The 27,672-nt window shown below is 34.8% G+C and overlaps 3 pseudogenes; 1 reads left to right on the top strand and 2 right to left on the bottom strand.

Annotated features, from left to right (window-relative positions):
- Positions 1-19,296: 19,296 nt before the first annotated feature.
- LOC145667061 (cytochrome c oxidase subunit 2 pseudogene) lies at positions 19,297-19,987 on the top strand (annotated as a pseudogene).
- Positions 19,988-22,575: 2,588 nt separating this feature from the next.
- LOC145667060 (NADH-ubiquinone oxidoreductase chain 5 pseudogene) lies at positions 22,576-24,271 on the bottom strand (annotated as a pseudogene).
- On the bottom strand, positions 22,576-26,131 carry LOC145667059 (NADH-ubiquinone oxidoreductase chain 4 pseudogene; annotated as a pseudogene).
- Positions 26,132-27,672: the final 1,541 nt, after the last annotated feature.

Below are 27,672 nucleotides of genomic sequence, written 5' to 3'. Positions count from 1 at the left end.
TGATTCATATTAAACTATCAATAAAAACTGTTAATGTCACACTATGTGGATGTAATCCAATTTACTATGTTTTTTCCACGTATTTTAGAAATTGTCATAACATGAAATCTTTAATTCACTGCAGATGATTATAGATTTTTAGGGATTATTTTCTTCTTCTCACTCACGTCAGCATACCGTCTTTGTTTCGGATGTGACACGGCAACGCCTACTTGATTCTCTCTGCTGGGTGCTACGAAAAAGAGTGCTGTTGTGCTACCAAGAAGAGTGCTGTTAACAAAAATTCTGCGCTGCAACCGAAGAGCATCATTCCATATGAGATGAAAACTTGGGGGATATATTAAATGACAAAATGTAAGGGGGGCCATCAACTTATATATGGCGTGCGAAATGGGACGATGATCTTCCACGAAGATTATCAGGACCCTGGAATCCTGATGAGTTCAAACTTCACGAAGAAATAGTCTTTTGGTAATTATTCCTCTTCTTTCTTCTAACAAGAGTTTCAAAAATTATATTATAGTTCATTTGCGCTTCGTAGAAACGTAGATGTGCTATTTAATACCAATGAGCTATTTCATACCTTTTGGCTTTTATTTTTACAACACAATACTTCAAATTCCTTTCATTATTTTTATATAAATTGAGTTTACATTACTGACATACTACCCAATTTTATATTTATTTTGTTTCTGAGACTCGTGAAATAAAATCTTAAACTACACATTTTCACAACACTTGTTCATATGAATTTACTTTTCGGTAAAACATTGTACAAAATAAAAATACGAGTTTCAACAACTATATATATGTATAAGCATGTTTACAATTAAAAACTTATCAAGCAAATTTTCTCTTAGGTATTATTGCCATTAAATATTATTTTAAAACGTTTTATTCGAGTTATCTTACTCATATTCCCATACATTATTATATTTATAAACATCACATAACACACAAATCCATAATAACACAAGCAATACGAAAATAATTCTTCCTACAACTAAATAAAGACATTATAACACATTACATATCAAACATATTATTAGAGTAGCATTTTATAATATAATTTGTCGAGATTTAATTAAAATTTCTCAGCGTATTCGAGCTTCACAGCTAAACTTTTACAAAGTAATAGTGCAGTTGTGCATCTCTCTGATCACTCGACAGGGTCTGCCTTGCTAAATTTGAAGATACCTACCCACATTTTTACCTAGGCATATAGCTAATACGGATGCCCAGAACCCATTCCTGGTGGAACCGGTTTTCGGGTCTGAACGGATACGGTTCTAGAAGATCCGGTTCCGGAACCGGTTTTTCGGACCCAGGTCTGGAACCGGTTCTTCGGATCCAGGTCTAGAACCGGTTCTTCGGGCCAGGCCTGGAACAGGTCCTTCGGATCCAGGTCTAGAACCGGATCCAGAACCGGTTCTGAAACCCGTATCTCCAAGAACCGGTTCCTCGTGGAACCGGTTCCGCTGGAACCGAAACTTTATGTCCATCCCTACGCTAAACCCGAGCTGCTGGTAGGCTGTGAACAGTATGCTAGATGAAATGGTGCAAGCGACAGGCAGGCGCCCAGGCGGCAGCAGCTTGTCTTATTTGGCTAAATGAACTGGGTAACTGGCAAACTCATTGGCTAAACAGGCAAACTGGCCAACTAATTTGGCTAAACACCCACTGGTGGATCAAATTTTTTTTATGGGGGCACATGCGGGTCTGAGCGGGGAAGGCACAAGCGCATGGTCCTCTTTGCATTTCTTTTGAAGGTGAGCTTTGTGCCTCCTTTACGGATTTTTGGGGGCTTTCGGATCCAGGTCTGGAACCGGTTTCTAAGATCCGGTTCCTAAGATCCGCCGGAACCGGAACTTTGTGGTCATCCCTAATAGCTAATCCTTTGGAATTCGCATGTTTTCCACAGTGAGAACTGATAACTTGGTAACACATTCGTAGATTTAGTAGTAGTAATGGCCATTACTAGGCCTGCTAATGTTGGCAACTGAATCATTCCTAGTGGTATTAGATTGATCTGATTCGGTTGATTCAAACGATGGAACACTTGAACCGTCACTTGATGATTCCATTAGTTCGTATTGTATTTTTATATTCAATTAAGATGTGTATTAGAAATAAAAGCCGTGTAACGTGGGTTCCTGTCTCCCCGGCATGGCGAGTCCTCAGGTTGCGGATCGAGGAGAAGGCCTCTAAATATAGAGGTTAGGTGCGAATATACTGAATAAGCAGTCGCGGACAGCCGACTATGAGTGGTCCCCCACCTTGGGGGTTTGGGTAAGGCTAACAACCTCGCCCTGAAAAAAAAAAGTGCAGAAATATTCACAAAAACCTCGGACAAGGACTGATAACTTGGCACGACCTCAGCAAAGGAAAATGGACATGAGATTTGGAACATAAAATATTAGAAGTCTTTATAGGGCAGGCGCGTTACAATCCGTAACGAGTGAGTTAGAGAAATACAGGATGGACCTAGGAGGAGTTCAGGAAGTTAGGTGGGAAGGAAATGGATCTGAGAACTCCGGAAATTTTCCGTTCTTTTACGGGGAAGGAAATAAAAATCACCAGTTAGGAACAGGGTTTTTTGTTCATAAACGTACATTACCAGCAATTAAACGGGTTGAATTTGTCACTGACAGACTTTCTTTTATTACTCTTAAGGGACGGTGGTGTGATATTATTGTTTTAAATGTACATGCTCCAACTGAAGATAAGGGTGACGATATAAAGGATAGTTTTTACGAAGAAGTGGAACAGATATTTGACCAACTCCCGCGATACCATATGAAGATTCTATTAGGGGATTTCAATGCGAAGGTAGGACGAGAGGATATTTTCAAACCAATTACAGGGAACGAAAGTCTGCATAAGAAAAGTAATGACAACGGTGTTAGACTCGTGAACTTTGCAACGTCCAAAAACCTAATCGTGAAGAGTACAAAATTCCCACATCGCGACGTTCATAAATTCACTTGGACATCACCAGACGGGAAAACACATAATCAAATTGATCACGTTTTAGTAGATAGAAGAAGGCAATCTAGCATAATTGATGTCCGATCGTTTAGAGGGGCTGATTGTGACACTGACCACTACCTGGTAGCAGCGATAATACCAGAGAGGTTATCATTGAATAAAGGTAATATTCATTGTCCGAAAACGGAGAGATTCAATTTAAAGAAATTAGAAGAGAGCCATGTGAGAGAGAAATACCAGATTGAAGTTTCGAATAGATTCTCGGCTTCAGAAGATTCGGAGTGCACTAGTGTTGAGGATACCTGGATTGAAATTAGAGATAGCATTAAAATTTCAGCAAAAGAAAAATTGGGACACGCGGAAATACGTAGGAACAAACCATGGTTCGACCAGGAATGCATAAAACTAGCAGACAAGAGAAAACAGGCAAAATTACGCTGGCTACAAAACCCGAATGAAATAACTACACAAAATTTCGCAGATATCAGGCGGAAAAATTCCAAAACTTTTAGAACAAAGAAACGCGATTTTTTGAAAGCTAAAATTAAGGAACTTGAAGATAATAGTAAAAATAAAAACATACGGGACATGTATAAGGAAATCAACGAATATAAGAAAGGCTATCAATCTCGTGCTTATATATTAGAGAAATCTGACAGTACAGTTCTCACTGACACGGATAGCATCTTAAATAGATGAAAAGATTTCTTTGACGATTTGCTTAACATGCAACCAAAAACTAGTGTGCGTGGAGAAAAAGATATACACACCGCAGAACCGTATATTCCAGAACCCAACCGAATAGAAGTAGAAACCGCTATAAAGAAATTAAAGAAACAAAAATCTCCGGGTGTAAATGAAATTCCGGCTAAGTTAATTTTAGCTGGAGGCGAAAAATTGTGGAACAAGATACACAATCTCATTCTCCTTATCTGGAACAAGGAAGAATTGCCACATGAGTAGAAAGAATCAATCATTGTTCCAATTCACAAGAGAGGTGACAGAGATGACTGTAATTATTATCGAGACATTTATCTTCTGTCAACGTCCTATAAAATCCTTTCAAATATTCTATTAACAAGATTGACCCCATACGCAGATGTAATTATTGGAGATTATCAGTGCGGATTTAGACGAAATCGATCAACTATCGACCAAATTTTTATCATTCGCCAAATACTCGAAAAACGTGGGAATACAATATCCCGGTACATCAACTATTTATTGATTTTAGAAAGGCGTACGACTCGCTTAGGAGAGAAACATTATACAACGTTCTTACAGAACTTGGAATACCGAGAAAGCTAATTAGATTAATTAACATATGTTTATTTGAATCCCAAAGTAAAGTCCGGGTAGGAAAATTTTTGTCCATGAGCTTTCGCGACGAAAATGGCCTGAAACAAGGAGATGCGTTGTCGCCATTATTATTTAACTTTGTGCTGGAATATGCTATAAGGAAAATCAAAGATAGCAACCAGGGCCTAGAGTTGAATGGTATTCACCAGGTTATGGCATATGCTTATGATGGAAATTTAATAGGAGATGATAGGAGAACAATAGAAAGAAATGAAGAGATCTTATTAAACGCTTGCAGGGACATGGGTTTAGAAGTAAATGCAGAGAAAACTAAATACATGGAAGTGCGTCGGGACCGTAATACAGCAAATTATGGATGCGTTAAAATATTAAATACTTTTGATAAGTGGATAGTTTCAAATATCTAGGATCAATATTAACAGAGGAAAATCATATTGACGAAGAAATTAAATGTCGACTAAAAGCAGGGAATTCGTGTTATTATTCAGTGCAAAATTTCTTGTCGTCGCGAATTATGTTGAGGAATTTGAAGCTTAAAATATACAAAGCGATAATCATGTCTGTTGTTCTGTATAGTTGCGAAACATGGTCACTTACTCTGAGGAAAGAACATAGACTGAATGTATTTGAGAACAAGATCCTGAGATGAATATTCGGACCCAAGAGGAACGGGAATAGGGAATAGCGGAAACTTCATAACGAGGAACTAAATAAGTTATATGGTTTACCCAACATTCTTAGGGTCGTCAAGTCTAGGAAGCTTAGGTGGGCGGGTCATGTAGCTAGAATGGAAGAAAGTAGAAACGCTTTCAAAGTCTTGACTGGAAGACCAATCGGAAAACGACCATTAGGAAGACCTAGGCGCAGATGGGAGGACAATATTAAGATGGATCTCGCAGAGATTGGAATACAAAGTAGAAATTAGATGTAGTTAGCTAAGGATAGAAGTCAGTGGAGAGCTTTTGTGAACGCGGCATTGAACGTCCGGGTTCCATAGGCCATAGAGTTAGTTAGTTATTAGAAATAAAGTAGATTTTAAATATTAAAATAATTGCTATTTTAAAAATATACATAAGGAAACACTGAAATAACATTGGAAATGACAATAAAGAAAGGAGTACTTATTTATTTTTTTAAATTAAGATGAAGTTACTTATTGCAGCCTTCTGCTCCGTACTTATATTTTATACTTTCCTTTTAATTGGAAGAACAACTGCGAACGTTAACCTGCTCATTAGTTACAATTAACTTTACTTTCTGAATGAATACTTGAACATTTTGGTGTTTCCTAAAAAGAATGCAGTGTTTGTTTCAATGAACTACTTAAGTTAAAATTTTGAATTTTGGGTAATGAAAAACTTACATAGGCAATTTACACAAGATGTTTCAAAACAACACCGACAACTTTTGGGAGATGATTACTGACACCAAGATAAAACACGCAGTAAAGAACAACCTGGGTGCACAAATGCTTCGTTTCGGAATTACAGGCTGCCGAAAACGTAAAAAATGTACTTTAAAGGTCTATATCTCCAAAACTATGGGACCTATCGTAGTCGGGTCAAGACTTCACTTAGGAACTAATATATGTACTATCCAAAAGTACATGTTTCAGAATAGTGCGGTACTCACGCAACAATTTTTATAGATGAGTTTGGCTATGGGTATATAATTTGAAGACTCACCAATTACCTCTACACAGACGTTCCAATGCTGCGAATTTCAATTTTTGATTACACAAACAATAATCCGTTGGTCTTCGACATTTACCTCTTGTTTCTAGTATTTTTTTTAACACAAGGAAAAAACAATTACCTGTATGAGGGAGAGAAGTAAGATACGTTAGTAATTAAAGAAGCACATTTATATGACTTTTATAAAGTATGTAATAGTTACTTTACAAGTTCATTTTTCTGTCTCATCAACTAAAGTATGTAATTGTTACTTTGATTAATGAGACAGAAAAATGAACTTGTCAAAGATAGACGTATATAATCTTATCATTGAATGAATATTTATCTCTAAATTACGCAGGTTTCAATTAGGGGGTTTCAATTTCTACGCTGCTTACTTTTATTTCTCACATAAAAAAGATATTACAACTCTATGTTTCCTTTCTTGTAACCTGCTGGTATGAAAGATAATGTAGGTATTCCATACGATTAACATTCTAATGCGAAAACTCAATGGAGTTCAAGTGTGTACCAGTCGCCCGTAGTTTGTTTACAGAACTTTAGCGTCCCTTGGCATTAGTGAGTGTATGTGAGGCGTACACCAACATTGTAAGGTGGGGACTAGGGTGGGTCGTTTTGTCACTTTTTTTTCGGAACGAAATGTAATACCTGGCAAAAGTAGCCCACCCACATGGACATTACAGGTATAGATTTTTACTTAATTTGGATAATATGTTCTGTGAGAACTATTGTCTCAAATTTTCAAAATTTTACTGCAAATTACAAAAAATACCAAAATTGTTCATTATTTTTGTTATGTTAAAGTAAACATATTTTTGGGTTTATACATGTTAGATGCTATGAAAACTGACATTCATGTCACAAAATTCCAGTTATATGCCCCTGCCGTAGGATAGGGTTGCCTCCTCTGGGACAGGATAAGGGGGCAAATACAGTACAGTTAAGCGTTTCTACAGCTATTTTTGTCCTTGTATTTTCCTTCGACTGGTGGTTCATAGCGGTAGCAGAGCATTGTTATCTTAAACCATGACACTCCCAGCCCTCCAGCTCACAATATCGTATCGCTCTTCTCCAGTTCCGATCTGTCTAGCTCAGCGTTGCAGTCAGGAACGAGTCGGATACGCTTCGAACTGCGCGCCATTTCTCAAGTGCTATATTTTGTTGCTGTTGCCTTCAGCTTATATGAATTGGCCGTTACAGATAATAGTTTGCTAACCACTATTTTCACAGAAAATACGCCAGTTCCTTCTTGATCAAAGAGTTTCCAGAATTGGTCGCATCGGATCAGTTGATTTAGCAGTAACAAAACAAATGATTAAAAGGGTTTAACGTTCGTGTAAAAGGCGTAGACATGAGTTTCCTTTCTCAATCATCTGCTTCAAATTACAGACAAAATCTTAGTGACAATGAAGCACACCTTGAAGACAAAGCAGAGGATAGCTCTTCTGAGGAAGAAACCAAACCCAGAGACGGAACATTTAAACCGAAGCTAGATTTGGCTGAAACTGTTATGTTGCTCAGAGATACAATTTAAGCGAGAGGGCTGGGCACAAATAACACCAACTGTACTTCAGGCAGCTTTAAAGGCCGGAATTATAACATCTCAACAATCTAGCGACATAATATCTGCTTTAATTGTGGGCAGGAGCAAAATAAGCCGTGCGAAACTCAAAGTTGCTCGGAATTTAAAAGAAAGTTCTAGAAATGATTATTCCATTAAAACCTCTACTTTGATGGTCGAAGGGATGACACTAAAACACACATAGGTACCATTAGAGAAGAGCACTTATCGTTGGTCACGTGACACCATTCTCTGGCTCTGCAAATGACGAGTCCATGGCTATTTTAGAGTACATCATGAACCAACTTAAAGTTGGCTTTGATGAAGTTGAGGTTCTTGGGTGTGATGGAACAAACATTAACACTCGTTGGAAGGGAGGTTTTCTTCGAAAATTATAGGAACTAACAGGATAACCTATGCAATGGGTTATTTGTTTCTTGCATTTTAATGAACTGCCGTTCCGAGCTCTCTTCACGCATATTGAAGGCGCTTATTCAAGTTCTACTCTTACACAGGTCCCATAGGCTCAAAAGTATCTGACTGTGAAAAGCTTCCAGTGATGCTATTCAAACCAATAAAATTTGGCTTACCTCATCATAGTCCACAAGAGCTCAGAAAACTCAGTAAACACCTGAGATACTTGTTCCAGATACCTCAAGCCATTGACTCCGGAGCATGCTTTCTATGATCCCTATCAAACCAAACAAAGTTCGCTGGCTGACTACTGGAAACAGAATTTTAAGATTGTATATTGCACCAAAGAAACCAACAAAGAAATTAGTAGAAATTGTGACATTCATACTTACAGTCTATGTGATTATGCAATACCGTGTCAGAACAGTCTTCCCTTGCTGATGGTCCTCGTCATGTGTTTGAGACCATTCGTAGGTCTAGATACTTACCAAGGTAATACCAGGGTGTAATCCGTTCATCCATTCAGACGAATGCATTCTTCGCAATCCCAGAGAATGTTCTTGCCATGATGACTGATGGTCGAATTGCTGTCCGACAATATACATTACATGAGATTCTTAGTGCTCGAGAACACGAAGCAGGGAATCTTCATAACTCCATTAGATATAACATCATTCCCAGTCTAAGTTTTGAGGAGAAAGATTACACTGAAATGATCTTTTGGGAAAGCACTGATGTTTCAATACCTGTATCACCAGTTCTAAGTACGGTATCAAACAAACAGCTCATGGACAAACTTTCACTTCCTGACAACACTGTGTCAGAATGGTTCTTCACCATCTATCCGTACCGCACGGTGGCAGTAGAGCGGATAGTAAAATTAGTCATTGAAGCAGCCTCCCGAGTATGTGGCAGTGATGTTAGAGACGGGATGATCGGTTCAACCTTACTTTCTAGACAAGCTGTGTATAAATTTCAATCAAAGTCCCAATTTATGACAATTTCTCTTGACAGTGATGATCAAGTTAGTTCATCCGCCCCTACATATGGCTGGTTGGTTGGGTAGGGCTGGCGGAGGAGCCGTAGGTGCATTTATCTTCACATGAAGGGCTCTGGGTCGCTTGGACAGGCTATATGGCCAGATGAACGAGGAGCTGCACAACCGCTTAACTGTACTGAATTTGCCCCCTTTTTGGCCCCATAGCAGGCACCCCTATCCCCCCCAAGGGCATATAACTGGCATTTTTATACTTGAATGTCAGTTGTCATAGCAACTGACATGTATTTAACAAAAAATATGTTCAGTTTAACATAAATAAAATTAACGAACAACTTTGGAATTTTTTTGTAATTTTCAGTGAAATTCTCAAATTTTGAGGCAATAGTTCTCACAGAAGATATTATCCGATTTGAAAAAAAAATCTATACTTGTAATGTCCATGTGGGTGTGGCACTTTTGCCAGGTATTACATTTCGTTCCGAGAAAAAAGTGGTAAAACGCTGCATCCTAGTGGGGACTAAACCAGCATAATTCTTTCAATGCTCTGTTACCGGGAATCAAACTCTGGATCTCTGCACCAAAGTACGGACTAAACTTGATATCACCAGATGATTCGTATCTTAACAACGCATTTTTACGATGCGACATTCATAATAACTACGAATTTCTAAACTTAAATGATAGAACTTCGATCCAAAGGTATTTTCTTGGTTTAACGGACTATTACCATGGACCGAGACTCAGTGGCATATTTAAGTGGGGCTTCCGGGCTTAAGCCCTCCCCGAAATTTTATTTACCATTTTAAAGTAACTGAACTATCTTGCAGAATTTTCATATTTCCAGGAATAAATTTAGCAAAGCCCTCTGAAACAAAATCGTAAATACGCCACTGACGAGTCTAAAGAAGACAGTGGTGATAATAGTAATGAACGAAATATTGGAATGAGGAAAGTGGGAGGAGACGGGAGAAGATCAATAAAACCTGGACTTATACGGTGTTTGTCCACCCCTTAAAAGCAAACTGAGTCTATTATCTATGCATTTCTATACTTCTGGCCTATCTTTTTTTTTTTTTTTTTTTTTTTGTAGAGTTATGAGAAGTCACTCATCAACTCTGTAAATCCTTTAGTTCCTACTTGTCTGGCAACTGATACCAGAGCAAACATGGTAGAAGCATAGTCGTAACTAAAGAAGAGCCAAGATTGGCCAACCCTAAAGCATAATTCAGAATACGTTGGAATACCTTGTGATCACTGGATTCCCTAATATGGATTTTTAACATCCATCACTTACATCCTTCCTAACTTTTCCTTCTATTGAGATCAGAAGTGATGGTCTATTCCTTCCAGTTTCATGATTAATTTCCATAAAACAATAACGGTAAGGGGTAGAGATAAATGGTATTCGACATGTATTCAAAGCCTCAAGAATAGGATACACTATGTCGATTACAACTAAAAACTATGCGTTTCACCTCTAGCTTGACCTTTCTTAATGGAAATGGAAGAGTCTCACAAACCAAAAGGTCCCATAAATGAAGAAAACTACCTTGATGTGGAATCAGTCACACAAGAATGTATTCCAGGTCGGTCCTTTTTCCACTGTTAAAGTCAGAAGTGGAATATTTATAAATTAGATCATTCATAAAGTGAGAGCGCAAAGAAAATGTTACAGTGGAATGTCTTACAATATACTAATTTAGGTTTCACTCTCTCAGAAGAAGAGGGAATGACATACAATAGTTCTACACCTACCACAGTTAGGTTATGTTTAATCAAAGATGTTAAGGACTGGGGTCACTATTGCAACAAAGCGTGAGTAGAAGTGAAGGTACAAATAGAACATTTTTTCCCAGGGGCGGACTGGCCCACCCTGCTACCCTGCAAATGCAGGGTGGGCCCCTCCACCAATTTTAAAAAGATGTGCTCAATTAAACCTACTAGCATCAAAAATATGGCAGGATAACTCCCGCAAACTTGTGTTTTGCATAAAAAAGACGTGAAGTTAAACTTTCATGAACAGACCTTATTCTTCTTCACGTTCATCAACTTGAAAAGGTTCCGTCTATGAGACAATCAGGCCCTAAAACATTGCGGGGTTTGTGACACAGCAGCTGTTAAAAACGAGCACGTTAACTACTACTTTTTTAAATATAAGAAGTACAGTAGATTTCAGACTGTTATTGGATTTGGACACAATTGCCTACTCCGGTTCTTTTACAAGCCGGCGAGTGGCGATGTTTTAAAGAAACAATAGTTTCGTCGATATTGCAATTGTGGAAAGTGGAGGTGGAGCCGGAACGCTTTTGAGCTGCATTGTCCTCAGACCAAGCTTCGAAGAAAGAAATCGGATCAGTCTTCGTTGTTGTTGTTGTTGTTGTTGTTCTTTTTTTCAGTGCGGTAAAGCGATAAGAAATTAGTCACCACTATCAACGATTGTTTTATAGAAACCTCAAACAATTACTATGAAGTTGCTGCCCTCGGCTCGTGTTTTATTTGTATATTACATCGAAGAGCAAATCCGATAGCAGCAATTCAATTATTGGAACACTAGTTACGTGTCGTTTGTCGTGGAAGACAGAGGAACTGCTCCAATTTGCTCGTCATTATAGGACTACAATCCACCAATATGTAAAAAGCAGGATATTTTAAGAAATGAGCATGGCAGCAAGCAATATGCTCATAGTAGTGAAGAAGAGGAAGATAATCAAACAGAGTAAGGAGGAAGATGAATGGAAATGCAAACCTGCAAGACAGTGTAAAGTGTGTCTAGTTTGTGCACTGCACCTGCTTCACGAATTAAATCATTATGGTCCATTATATCCATCGTTGTATAAAGCGTATAAGTATGTTCTAACTCTATAGTGTACCCAAGTATCATGTGAAACAATTTTCTCGATTATGAAAGTGTTCAAAAATCGATTGCGTTCATCGCTTGGACATGATTTGTTGGAAGACTTTATTCTTTTATACATAGAAAGATCATATACGTTTGATTACGATAAAGTGATTGACGATCTTGTATCTAGCTCCAAATAATTAAGTAGATATTTGAAATTGTGAGTGTAACTCGGGCATAATGAAGATATTAATATTATAATACATTTCTGGCATTAATATTAATATCTAACAACCCTCTAAGATCTAACAACCCTCTTGGCCTTAACAGAAATCAAGATAAAATTCCCTTCCACCCCTACTTTTCAACTAAGGACACTATTGGATTTTTAACAATAATAACAGCCCTAATATTACTTACCCTTTGAAATCCTTACATACTAGGAGACCCTGAAAATTTCACTCCCGCAAATCCATTAGTTACACCAGTACATATTCAACCAGAATGATATTTCCTATTTGCTTATGCCATTCTTCGTTCCATTCCTAATAAACTTGGAGGAGTTATTGCCTTAGTAATATCAATCCTCATTTTAATAATTATGCCATTTTTTCATACTAGAAAAATACGAGGACTACAATTTTACCCTATTAACCAAATTATATTCTGAATTATAGTTAGCACTGTAATCCTTTTAACTTGAATTGGGGCCCGACCAGTTGAAGATCCTTACATTTTAACAGGCCAAATTCTTACAGTTATCTACTTCGCTTACTTCTTATTTGTTCCATATATCTCCTCCTTATGAGATTTCTTACTAAATAAAACTTAGTTCTTTGGCTGAGAATAAGCATATGTTTTGAAAACATACAACAGAGCAAAGCTCTAAGAACTTATTCTCAATTTAATACACTTAAATTAAAAGAGAAATAAAAAGAAGCTTTATACCTCCTAGAAATAAAAGATAATTAAGCGACAAAGGCAAAAAACACTTTCAAGCAAGGTATATTAATTTATCATACCGAAACCGTGGTAACGTCCCTCGTACCCAAATAAATCCAAAAGAAATAAATACTACCTTACAAAAAAATAAAACAGAAAAAATATCATATCCTAAAAACAAAACTCTAAATAAGGCTCTCATAAATAAAATACTAGCATATTCAGCTATAAAAATAAGAGCAAATCCCCCTGCTCTATACTCAATATTAAACCCAGAAACAAGTTCTGACTCACCCTCTGCAAAATCAAAAGGAGTGCGATTAGTTTCAGCTAAACAAGAAGCAAATCAAACTAACGCCAAAGGAAACGTGATTCACAAAAATCATAACTCTTCCTGATAATAACCAAAATTCAGCAATCTATATCTTTCAGCTAAAAATACAAAAGATAACAAAATTAAAGCCAAACTAACCTCATAAGAAATAGTTTGTGCTACTGCTCGAAGACCTCCTAACAAAGAATATGAAGAATTAGAAGATCAACCAGCAATTATTACAGTATACACACCCATACTTGTACAGCATAAAAAGAATAATAAACCTAAAGAAAAAGTCAGTATAACACTTAAATAAGGAATTCTTAATCATACTAACAAAGATAAAAACAAACTAAAAACAGGAGCTAGATAATAAGGATAATAATTAGATATAGTAGGGAAAACCTGCTCCTTAGTAAACAGCTTAATTGCATCTGCAAAAGGTTGAGGTAATCCACAAATACCCACCTTATTAGGTCCCCGACGAATTTGAATATATCCTAAAACCTTTCGTTCTAATAAAGTTAGAAATGCAACTCCAATTAAAACACAAATAATCAAAATCAAATAAGAAACCACACCTATAACATAATCATAATACATTATTACCTGGACTCAATTTATCCATTATTAGATCCTAAATCTAATGCACTTATCTGCCAAAGTAATCCTCATTTACTTTTATTCCTCAAAAATAAATATTACTAGTACTTGGTCCTTTCGTACTAAAATACTACTATTAATAAAGGATAGAAACCGATCTGGCTCACGCCGATCTGAACTCAGATCATGTAAGATTTCAAAGGTCGAACAGACCTATACACTAAGCTTCTGCACCTAGATAAAATCTTAATCCAACATCGAGGTCGCAATCTCTCTTGTCGATATGAACTCTCAAAAAAAATTACGCTGTTATCCCTGAGGTAACTTAGTCTAACAATCATTAATAAAGGATCATAAAAATACTTAAAAGTAACTATATAAAAAAGAGTTTATTTTATCTTCTCGTCGCCCCAACGCAATAATTAAATAGCAAATTTATTCATTGCCAACTACAAAAACTACTACTTAAATATAAAGATCTACAGGGTCTTATCGTCCTTTTAAATTATTTAAGCCTTTTCACTCAAAAGTAAAATTCAATATTACGAATAAAGACAGTCTTCCACTCGTCCAACCTTTCATACAAGCCCACAATTAAAGGACTAATGATTATGCTACCTTCGCACGGTCAAGATACCGCGGCCGTTTAAAACCTCACTGGGCAGGTCAGACCTTTTATTTTAACAAAAGGACATGTTTTTGATAAACAGGCGGAGGAAATCCTTGCCGAATTCCTTTAATCATTCTCTCTAATATACTAATAACACCATTATAAATTGCCTCAACTAATTCAAAGCAAAAGTACAGTAATAAATTAAATGTAACAAAATATGATAAATAACTCAAATAAGTTATAACAAAATCACAAATGATGGCTACTTCTAAGCCCACATCTTTCATTTAATATAAAGCCACATTATAAATAATACAAGTAAAGAGCAAATCCCCCTTACTATTACTCACGGCAAAACTACAAAAATTAAGTCTACAACAAGTCTAGTCGCGGCTGAATTAAATTCAATTCCTGCACAACCAGATATAATGGAAACCGAAAGGCATCTCACCACTAAAATAAAATTTACAAATAGTATGCTACCTATAATACCATAATATTTTAGCTCTTTCCATTTCGGGAAATAATTATATAATAATATTATTTAGTGTTCCCTGATACAAAAGGTACAACATTCCATATCTTCTTTTCCTCAAATAAAATTTCACTTATTTAAACATTCCCTTACGGTACTAATTAACTATAATATCAGCAAATTAACTCTATACCCTATACAATAACATCAATTAAAGTTGATTCACTTAATCTCAATATAAAATTAAATATATAAATAAGTATATTCTTCAATCAAAATAATCTGAATTGCACAGAAACCTCCTCGATGTAAACGAATAGCTCAACTAACAAGCTCTATTTTGCTATCAATTCAATCTAGGCACACCTTCCGGTACACCCACTATGTTACGACTTATCTCACCTAAACAAATGAGAGCGACGGGCGATGTGTACATATTCTAGAGCCCTACTCATAATAGCAACATAACTAATATTACATTCAAATCCACCTTCATTTAAATAATTTCATAATAAAATTCGTATAAACATTCTATTGTAATCCATCTCCTCTTACCAATAAGCTGCACCTTGACCTGAAGTCTTCCTCAATAAAGATAATGAAGGTTTATAACCTCTCCTTAATACCTTCAACTACGGCGGTATACAAACTGCCAACAATAGTAAGTAAAATATATCGTGGATTGTCGATTACGGGACAGATTCCTCTGAACAGTCTAAAATACCGTCAAATCCTTTGAGTTTCAAGAATATAACTACTATTACCCAGGTATTACATTTTACATTAAAAATAATAGGGTATCTAATCCTAGTTTAATAAATAATTTCATAGCTTCAAACATAGAATCCATTATTATTAAATAATAATTTCACCTAAAAATAAAAAGACAAAATCCTATAATTCAAATTTATAACTACACCTTAACCGTCAATACTCTTCCCTTCAACCCCCTCGTCTCACCGCGGCAGCTGGCACGAATTTCGCCGGGTCTTACTAAACCTTAACTGCTTCAAACACTAATTAATAAACAAAATCAAGTACTGCGACCAATTATACCTCATCATTTACCTTTAAGATAAACAATACTTACTTCTTATTCAAAAGATTACATGTACAACTAGATAGACAAGAGAAGAAAAGCCAGGATAATACTTTATTATTAATTTATAATGCTAAAATAAACAATTATTAGTTATGTATTTAATCCAATTGATAAAAATTAGTATTAATTAAAACCTGTCTCCCCCTTGTCTAGGATACAATTTTGTTTTTTTCCCCCTTCAAACAAAATTGTATCCTATACAAGTATATTTATTTTCTCCTCACACATATGCTGTAAAAACTAGCATATTCTGGATACGTTAAGCCTATTAATATACCTTTAGCCGGTATCTCAGGCTAATTAGGAGGATTTAATAGATTTTCAAGTCTTAATTATTATTAATATATAATATTTCTAAATTTAATTATTATAACACAATACTCATCTATTTAAATTCTCGAATACTTCTATAAATAATTATTAAATAATAAGATGCCTGATTAAAGGATTATCGTGATAGGATAAATCAAGTATTTCAATATACTCTTATTACACCTAAAAGAATTAAACTTTCACCTTCGACATCAAAAATCAACGTGCATCGTACACTAAAGTGTAGAAAGATAAGCTAAGATAAGCTAGTGGGCTCATACCCCGCATATGAAGATTACTCTTCTTTTTCTAATGCTCACTAACCCTAAAACTCTTTTATTCTCTACAACACTTGTGTTAGGAACTCTTATTTCCTTAACTTCTTCATCATGATTTGGTACTTGAATTGGTCTTGAAATTAATCTCCTATCATTCATCCCCCTAATTTCAAAGACCAACAATCAACGTCACACCGAATCTGCTTTAAAATACTTTTTAGTACAGGCCATTGCAAGATCCCTACTTTTAATAGCAATTATCCTACTTTACATGGGACTGCAAACTACATATTATCTAATCACTATTTCCTTACTCTTTAAAATAGGAGCAGCCCCCCTTCACTTCTGAATGCCTGAAGTAATAGAGGCTATACTCTGAATAGACTGCATTATTTTAATAACTTGACAAAAATTAGCGCCCCTCGGCCTATTATCCTACAGCTTAAATCCTACAAATCTAATCTATCTAACCTTAATCTTATCTCTAGTAGTAGGCTCAATCGGAGGTTTAAATCAAACATCACTACGCAAAATCATAGCATTTTCATCTATTAACCACACTGGTTGGATACTCATAGCCCTTCTGCTAAGTGACATAGCCTGATCTCTCTACTTCTTATTTTACGCCTTACTCTCAATAATAGCAATCACCCTTTTTGCAATAAACAAAATATTTCATATTAATCAAACTTTCTCTAATAAAATCATTGTAACAACAAAGTTAGCTATCTTTACTAGCCTTTTATCTTTGGGGGGTCTTCCACCATTCTTAGGATTCTTACCTAAGTGAATCATCATTATAAAAACTGCCGAACAAATATCATTTATCATTCTCACCCTAATAGTAATAACAGCACTAATTACTCTTTTTTACTATATACGAATTGCTTATGCTGCTTTTATCATTAATCACTATAATCAAACATGAACATCTTTAATGAAAAAAAGTCTAGAAACATCAATTAGATCAATATTCATTATTATTTCACTAAGAGGTATAATTATTTTGCCTTTAACTGTCAACATCCTTTAAACAAAGACTTTAAGTTAAAAAAACTAATGGCCTTCAAAGCTATAAATAAAAGGCAACCTTTTAGGTCTTAGTATATATTAACTACTACTCCGGAATTGCAGTCCGACATCATAAATATTGACTATAAAACCTAATAGGAGGTTTATTAACCATAAATAGATTTACAATCTACCACCTAACGCTTCGGCCATCCTATTTAATTTTACTTGCAACGATGATTATTTTCTACAAATCATAAAGATATTGGTACAATATACTTGATCTTTGGGGCTTGAGCAGGAATAGTAGGAACATCATTAAGTCTTCTCATTCGAGCAGAACTTGGCCGACCAGGTAGCCTAATTGGTGATGACCAAATCTATAACGTAATTGTTACTGCTCATGCTTTCATTATGATTTTCTTCATAGTTATGCCAATTATAATTGGGGGCTTTGGTAACTGACTAGTTCCTTTAATACTAGGAGCACCTGATATGGCATTTCCCCGTCTAAACAACATAAGATTCTGATTATTGCCACCCTCATTAACCCTACTATTAACAGGAAGAATTGTAGAGAGTGGTGCGGGAACCGGATGAACTGTATACCCCCCTCTTTCCAGTGCCATTGCCCACGCCGGAGCCTCCGTTGACCTTTCTATTTTCTCCCTCCATTTAGCTGGTGTATCCTCAATTCTCGGAGCTGTAAATTTTATTACAACCGTAATTAATATACGAACTCCTGGAATAACTTTAGAACGAATGCCATTATTCGTTTGATCTGTAGTAATTACTGCTGTGCTACTTCTTCTATCTCTTCCTGTATTAGCTGGAGCTATCACAATACTCCTAACTGACCGAAACCTTAATACTTCCTTTTTCGATCCTTCAGGAGGGGGAGATCCAATTTTATATCAACACCTATTTTGATTCTTTGGTCATCCCGAAGTTTACATTTTAATTCTTCCAGGATTTGGCATAATTTCACATATTGTAACCCAAGAAAGTGGTAAAAAGGAAACATTTGGCGTTTTAGGAATAATTTATGCGATACTGGCAATTGGATTTCTAGGATTTATTGTTTGGGCTCATCATATATTCACTGTTGGTATAGACGTTGATACTCGTGCTTATTTTACTGCTGCCACAATAATCATTGCTGTTCCTACAGGAATTAAGGTATTCAGATGAATTGCCACACTTCATGGAGCACAAATAACTTATTCACCCTCAATCTTATGAACTTTAGGCTTTATTTTCCTATTTACTGTTGGAGGCCTCACGGGAGTTGTATTAGCAAATTCATCCTTAGACATTGTTCTCCATGACACTTATTATGTAGTAGCACATTTTCATTATGTTCTATCTATAGGTGCTGTATTTGCTATCATGGCAGGACTTATTCATTGATTCCCTCTATTCAGAGGAACAACAATAAATCCCACATGACTAAAAATTCAATTCCTAGTAATATTTATAGGAGTAAACATCACATTCTTTCCTCAACATTTCTTAGGTTTAAGTGGGATACCTCGCCGATATTCAGATTATCCAGATGCCTACACTACATGAAATATAGTATCAAGTATTGGCTCATTCCTTTCCTTTGTCGCCGTGCTAGTACTCGTAATTATTATGTGAGAAGCCTTCGCGAGAGCTCGACCAGTAGTCTTCTCAGACCAACAAACAACATCTTTAGAATGATTCCAAAACTTGCCACCAGCAGAGCATAGTTATGCAGAACTTCCCTTATTAACAAACTTCTAAGGTGGCAGATAAGTGCATTGGGCCTAAGCCCCAAACATAAGAATAAACATCTTCTTTAGAAATGGCCATTTGAAATCAGCTAGGACTTCAAGATGCAGCATCCCCTGTAATAGAACAAATAGTATTTTTTCATGATCATACAATACTCATTGTAACTATAATTACAGTCCTCGTAGGCTATTTACTAGCCTCTCTCCTACCAAATACATATATTAACCGTAATTTACTAGAAGGCCAAACCCTAGAAACCATTTGAACAATTTTGCCTGCTATTACACTAATCTTTATCGCCCTCCCATCTTTACGACTCCTATACTTACTAGATGAAATTCATCAGCCAGCAATTACTCTTAAAACAATCGGACACCAATGATACTGAAGTTATGAATATTCCGACTTCTCCTTAACAGAATTTGATTCTTACATAGTACCCATCAATGAAATAAATCCTAATTCGTTTCGTCTTCTAGATGTAGACAATCGCATCGTATTACCTATTAATATTGATATTCGTATTTTAATTACCGCTGCTGATGTTCTTCATTCATGGGCTATGCCTGCCTTTGGTATTAAAGCAGATGCCACTCCAGGACGTTTAAATCAAGTAGCAGCTAATATTACACGCACAGGCTTATTTTTCGGTCAATGTTCAGAAATTTGTGGTGCAAATCATAGTTTCATACCAATCGTTGTTGAGGCCTGCCCTCATTCAGTATTTATTAACTGAATAACAAAAATAATACAAGAACTTTCATTAGGTGGCTGAAAGTAAGCAATGGTCTCTTAAACCAAAAGATAGTAAAGTAACAATTACTCCTAATGGAAAAATTAGTTAAATTATAACGTAAGCATGTCAAGCTTAAATTACTACTTAATAGTATTTTTCTATCCCACAAATATCTCCCCTAAAATGACTCATCTTATTTATTATATTCTCCTTGTGCTACCTCTTATTTGCATCTATTATATATTTTAATTCAGATACGCCTCATCCTTCCTTAGATAGCACTAACATTAAAAAAACAACCATAAACTGAAAGTGATAACAAATCTTTTTTCAACATTTGATCCCTCTACTTCAATTATAAACATATCATTTAATTGACTTAGAACAGTAATTGGACTTCTAATTATTCCAATCCCATTTTGATTCTTACCTGGACGGCCAAACATTTTGTGAAACAAAATTACCCTAACTCTTCATAAGGAATTCAAAACTATTCTTGGCCCTACTAGCCATCAAGGAAGAACCTTCCTATTCATTTCTTTATTCTCCTTCATTCTATTTAATAATTTTATAGGCCTATTCCCTTATGTATTTACCAGCTCTAGACATCTAACTTTTACACTAACTCTCGCCCTGCCACTTTGAATAAGTTTTATAATCTACGGCTGAATTAACCACACTCAACATATATTTGCACATCTCGTTCCTTCTGGAACTCCGGCTCCTCTCATACCCTTTATAGTATGCATTGAAATAATTAGTAACATCATTCGACCTGGAACCCTAGCTGTTCGATTAATAGCAAATATAATTGCAGGCCATCTTCTCTTAACCTTACTAGGTAATACAGGTCCTTCTTTGTCTCTTTCCATACTTTCATTACTAATAATTGGACAAATTACTCTCCTAATACTAGAATCTGCTGTCGCAGTAATTCAATCATATGTATTCGCCGTCCTAGTCACACTATATTCAAGAGAAGTTACTTATGTCAGCACCACAAAATCACCCTTACCACCTTGTTGACCAAAGTCCCTGACCACTTACTGGGGCTCTAGGGGCTTTAATTACAACCACAGGTCTCACTAAGTGATTTCACCAATATGACCCTTCCCTATTCTTCTTAGGAATACTAATTACATTATTAACCATAATTCAATGATGGCGAGATGTAACTCGAGAAGGAACATATCAAGGATTGCACACTATACAAGTTACATTAGGACTTCGATGGGGCATAATCCTATTTATTATTTCTGAAGTATTCTTTTTCGTTTCATTTTTTTGGGCCTTCTTTCATAGTAGATTAGCACCAACAGTAGAAATTGGATCTTTCTGACCTCCAACAGGTATCGTTCCATTCAACCCAATACATATCCCCTTACTCAATACTGCAATTCTACTCGCCTCAGGAGTCACTGTAACATGAGCTCATCACAGACTAATAGAAGGCAATCATACTCAAGCCACTCAAGGTCTACTACTTACAATCCTCCTTGGCTTATATTTTACTGCACTGCAAGCATACGAATACTATGAAGCCCCATTCACTATTGCAGACGCTGTTTACGGCTCAACATTCTTTATAGCAACAGGCTTCCACGGTCTTCATGTTATCATTGGCTCTACATTCCTAGCCACTTGTTTATTACGCCACCTCTTATCACATTTTTCTCCCACACACCATTTCGGATTTGAGGCTGCCGCCTGATACTGACATTTTGTAGATGTAGTATGACTATTCCTTTATATTTCTATTTATTGATGAGGAGGTTAGCCTATTTAATATATATAGTATATTTGACTTCCAATCAAAAAGATCATTTAAATGAAATAGGCAATTAATACAGTTCTAACAACTGGTCTATTAACTATCATTATTTCCCTAATCGTTATAGCCATTTCAACTCTTCTTTCCAAAAAAGTTATTAATGACCGAGAAAAAAATTCTCCCTTTGAGTGTGGATTTGACCCTAAATCATCAGCTCGAATTCCTTTCTCATTACGATTCTTCCTTATTGCTGTAATCTTCCTCATCTTTGATGTAGAAATTGCCCTTCTACTCCCAATAACAATTACTATTAACAACACTAATACATTATCCTGATCTCTCGTTAGATTAACATTCCTAGTAATTCTCTTAGTAGGCCTTTATCATGAATGAAATCAAGGATCTCTAACATGAGCCGACTAATAAGATGGGATAATAGTTAAATATAATATTTGGTTTGCATCCAAAAGGTGTTGCTGTCAACTTATCTCATAAGTAGGAAGCAAACAATTGCACTCAGTTTCGACCTGAACCTTTGGTCTCTCGACCCCTGCTTGTTAGTTGAAGCCAAAAAGAGGCATTTCACTGTTAATGATACTACTGGGTATTCCTATCACCCCAACTAAGGAGATGTGAATAATCAAGAAGAAGCTGCTAACTTTATCTTTAGCGGATTGTACCGTTAACATCTCTTAATATAAAATAATTATAACCCCCTTAGTATAAATATTACATTACCTTTTCGAGGTAAAAAAGAGAGTGCTCTTCTCAGGGAGTATACTTAGGGAATATAATTCTTCTTAGTATCTTCAATACTATGCTTTCAATATAAGCTACCCAAATACATAAATATAAAGAAGCAAAGGAAAATTGTAAAGATTAAAAAAATTAATAAATACATTTTAAATAAGTTATCCTGTGAATGTTGAATTAATATTGAACCGTCCTTAAAACTACTATACATCCCCTGAGCACCAAGACATTCTCTCCATCCTTGATCAATGTTATTATAATATGCACCCCCTATATATAAAGGTAATTTAATAATATAATTTGTTGATAAATAAGGTAAAAATCACATGCTTCCTATTATTGTAGAACTAAGATAAAATTTTATACACACTAAAGACTGTCCAATAGAATAGCTTGATAATAAAATACCAACTCACAAACCTACTACACTCACAAGTAGAGCACCTATTTTTAGATGTAAAGGTAGAACAACACAATTAACACCAGGAAAAATTAATCAACTCAATGTCGCACCTCCTAAAATTGCTATGACTACCAATCCTAATATTCCCTTACATATAACTCAACCTTCATTATCACTAATAGAATGAATATTAGTACCCCCAAAGCCCTTTCCCGTTAAATAAAATCTTAAACGTACTGAATAACATACAGTTAGGCCTGTAGAAAAAAACAATAAGAAAAAGCTGACTACATTAATTAAAGATAAAGAAGAAATTTCCAAAATTAAGTCCTTAGAATAAAACCCAGCTAAAAATGGTATTCCGCATAAAGCCAAATTAGCTACATTTAGACAAGATAAAGTGAGTGGTATCTGACTTACAAGTGCTCCTATTCTACGAATATCTTGTGTATCACCTACACCATGAATAATTGCTCCTGCACATAGAAAAAGTAATGCCTTAAATAAAGCATGTGTTAATAGGTGAAAAAAAGCTAATACAGGAAATCCCATAGACAAAATTATTATTATAAGACCAAGCTGGCTTAAAGTAGATAAAGCAATAATCTTCTTTAAGTCATATTCATAATTAGCACCAATACCGGCTATAAATATTGTCAATCCCGATAATAAAAGCAATACATCTCCTATATAAACACTCAATAAAACATCTCTAAAACGAATTAACAAATATACTCCAGCAGTTACAAGTGTAGAAGAGTGAACTAATGCTGATACTGGCGTAGGAGCAGCTATTGCTGCTGGTAGCCAGGCAGAAAAAGGAATTTGTGCACTTTTTGTTATTGCTGCCAAAATAATCAAACTAGAAATAATTACTATCTCATTTTTATCTAAAACTCTATGCAAATAAAAGACATAATTTCAACTTCCATAATTTAATATTCAAGCAATAGCTAATAAAATTGCTACATCTCCAATACGATTAGAGAGGGCAGTCAACATGCCTGCATTATAAGACCGCACATTTTCATAGTAAATTACTAAACAGTATGATACTAATCCTAGTCCATCTCAACCAAGTAGAATTCTAATTAAATTAGGAGAAACAATTAATAAAACTATTGAAAGAACAAATATTAATACGAGCATAATAAACCGATTAAGATATCGTTCGGATCTTATATATTGTTTGCTGTAATAAATTACTATTCTAGAAATATAAAGTACAAATCTTATAAACATAAATGATATTCAGTCAAATAGAAGAGTTATAATAATTTTATTTCTATTAAAAGAAATAATTTCTCACTCAATAAATATACTATATCTATTGATTAAAAAACTCAAGCCTATTATGAATAAAAGAACACTTATTCTATTTAAAAAGACAAATCTAGTTATACAAATTGAAAAAGGTCAAACCACGGCCTAAGGGCAACTAAACCTTCTTTAGTTCCACAAACTAAAATTTTATTCTAAACTACTCAAGCAGCTATAGCCATAAGAATCTCGGCCCTGCAAAAAAAATTAATAAATTTAAAGGTAATCAATGTAATATTAATAATAAATATTCTCGCACACTTCCTCCTCAACAAGAATATAAATTAGAATAAGGTATTCCATGTTGAGTATATGAATATAAATATAGTCTATAGGCAGCTCTAAAAAAAGAAAGCAAGGCTAATCCCAATATACTCAATCAAGATCAACCAACAATTCTATTTAACAAACTAATTTCTCCTAATAAATTTAATGTTGGTGGTGCAGCTATATTAGCAATTCTTAATAAAAATCATCATAATCCTAAACTCGGCATAAAAGACAATATTCCACGATTAATTAACAATCTTCGACTTCCTAGGCGCTCATAAGAAATATTAGCAAGACAAAATAATCCTGAAGAACACAGACCGTGAGCAATTATTAATGTAAGAGCACCTCTAAATCCTCATAATCCCATTGTTAGTAAGCCTATCAACACTAACCCTATATGGGCGACAGAAGAATAAGCAATTAAAGACTTTACATCAACTTGTCGTAAACATACCAATCTAACTGATCAAATACCCACAACTCTAATACCAAATCAAATTAAATTTATGCTTACAGCTACATTTTCTATAAAATACATAATACGCAATAATCCATATCCCCCTAGCTTCAATAAAACTCCCGCCAAAATTATTGAACCACTTACAGGTGCTTCAACATGTGCCTTAGGTAGTCAAAGATGAACCAGAAATATAGGCATCTTAATTAAAAAAGCAATAACTAAAGCAAAATATCACATATAATATGTAATTCCTAAATCTATTACACTTCTCATATTAATTATCAATAAACTACCCTTAATATATTCTAAATAGAAAATACCAATCAAAAGTGGAAGTGAAGCAAACAGGGTATAAAATAATAAATATATGCCTGCCTGTACTCGTTCAGGCTGATAGCCTCAGCCCAAAATCAAAAATAATGTAGGAATTAAAGAACCCTCAAAAAAAAAATAAAATATAAACAATCTAGAAGAAGAAAATCTCAAGTAAAGTAAAATAAGTAGCAATAAAACTAAACTAATAAAGCTTGCACTATAAAATGAACTTCTCAAAACACCTTCTCTAGCCATAATTATAAGAATAACAATTCAAATACTTAATAAAATCAGTGAATAGCTCAAACTATCACTTCACAAATAGTACCCTACCTCCCAGGGGACCAACCCCATACTATTTCTTATTATAAATAAAAAACAAACTCCAATAAGACAAAACTGAACAACTCACCATAATTTAAAATTAAAACCTAAAGGCATCAAAAACAATATAAATATTAAATATTTTAGCATCGTAACACAACTAAAGAATTCAAATAATCACCTCCATGAGTTCGCACAATAGATACTAAAATTGATAGACCTAAACTACCCTCACAAACACTAAAGGTTAGAAACAATAAACAAAAATAATTTTCAACATACAGGCTACCTAAAGAATAAGATAGAAGTAAAAAACTTATCAGCACAATAAATTCAAGTCTTAATAAAACTATCAATAAATGCTTACGTTGAATAACAAAACAAGCTATTCCTAAAATAACTAAAAAACAAGAAAATAAAATAAATAATATTTTCATAAGCTTTTATAGTTTAATTAAAACGTTGGTCTTGTAAACCATTAATGAATAAGATTCTAAAAGCATCAAGAGAAAGTGCAAACCTATCTTTAGTCCCCAAAACTAATATTTTAATAAACTACCTCTTGAAATTAAAATAACCTGAATATTACTTATAATTTTAGTAGTTTTAAGATTCATTCTAATTCAAATATCTCATCCTCTCTCAATAGGACTAATGCTTATTATTAACACCATTACTACCTGCTTAATTATTTCAACCATAAGAGAATCCCCTTGATTTTCTTATATCCTATTTCTAGTTTTTTTAGGAGGTATATTAGTTTTATTTATTTATGTTACAAGACTAGCATCAAATGAGATATTTACTCTAACACCTAACCTTTTCTTACTAATTTCTTTAGCTCCGCCCCTCCTAATCCTTATAATAATTATTGACCCTCTTATACTCCCAAATATAATTTCACTCCCAGACCCACAGCACTACACAACTAATTACCAAGAAATTCCCGGCATAAAATTTTATATAACATCAATCTTAATAAATACTATTATATTAGCAACATACCTATTTATTACACTAATTGCAGTAGTAAAGATCACTTCACTATACCAAGGCCCTCTCCGGCCCTCTAAGTCATATGTCAACACCAATTCGCTTACATCACCCTCTTTTTAAAATTGCTAACAACGCTTTGGTAGATCTTCCAGCTCCTATTAACATTTCATATTGATGAAATTTCGGCTCTCTTCTCGGCTTATGCTTAATTATTCAAATTGCCACCGGCCTATTTCTAGCAATACATTATGTATCAAGTATTGAATTAGCTTTCAATAGAGTAATTCACATCTGTCGAGATGTAAACTTTGGGTGGCTTTTACGTACTTTGCATGCTAATGGAGCATCTTTTTTCTTCATTTGTCTTTACTTACATGTCGGTCGAGGAATATACTATGGTTCTTACCTTTACCTTCATACCTGAAGAGTAGGAGTTGCCATTTTACTACTAGTGATAGCAACTGCTTTTGTCGGTTATGTTCTACCTTGAGGTCAAATATCTTTTTGAGGGGCAACAGTTATTACCAACCTACTATCAGCTATTCCTATATTATATTAGGTTACAGTATGCAATTCAGTAGAAAATTTCAACCAATTTGATATTAGAACTGATTTATGAGGAAAGAAACTTACATTATTTTTGTCAGTGCTTTAATTATTTAGTGTTTCAAAGTTGACTTGAGATTAGTTTTTACTTATTGCACACGTATATATTTTGAGTTTTCTAAAACACGACATTCATTTGTTTAAATAAATGGTTTAAATTCATTACATAAAAAACAATAGCACTATATAAATAACAGAAAGCACCAATTCCGGTATTGTGTGTGTTTAAAATAAAAAATGATAATGCCAATTACACACCGTATGAGTTACTATTAACATGTTCCTAGTTCAGATTTTTTTGCAATTAATGTTTTGCTTTTGTATGAATATATGGGATACTATTTATGGGTTCGAAGATGGACTTTTATATGTAATACATATGAAGAATGCCAAGTACATTTTTTTACATTTCTATACAGTGGGCCCTCATTTCAGTTTAGCAGGGTGGGCCCTATGGTTGCCAGTCCGCCCCTGTTTTTTCCTAAAGGT

Source organism: Thermobia domestica, chromosome 12 (genome assembly GCF_964235325.1).
Source record: "Thermobia domestica chromosome 12, izTheDome1.hap1.1, whole genome shotgun sequence".
Lineage (NCBI taxonomy): Eukaryota > Metazoa > Arthropoda > Insecta > Zygentoma > Lepismatidae > Thermobia > Thermobia domestica.
This window is presented reverse-complemented; position numbering and strand designations above follow the sequence as displayed.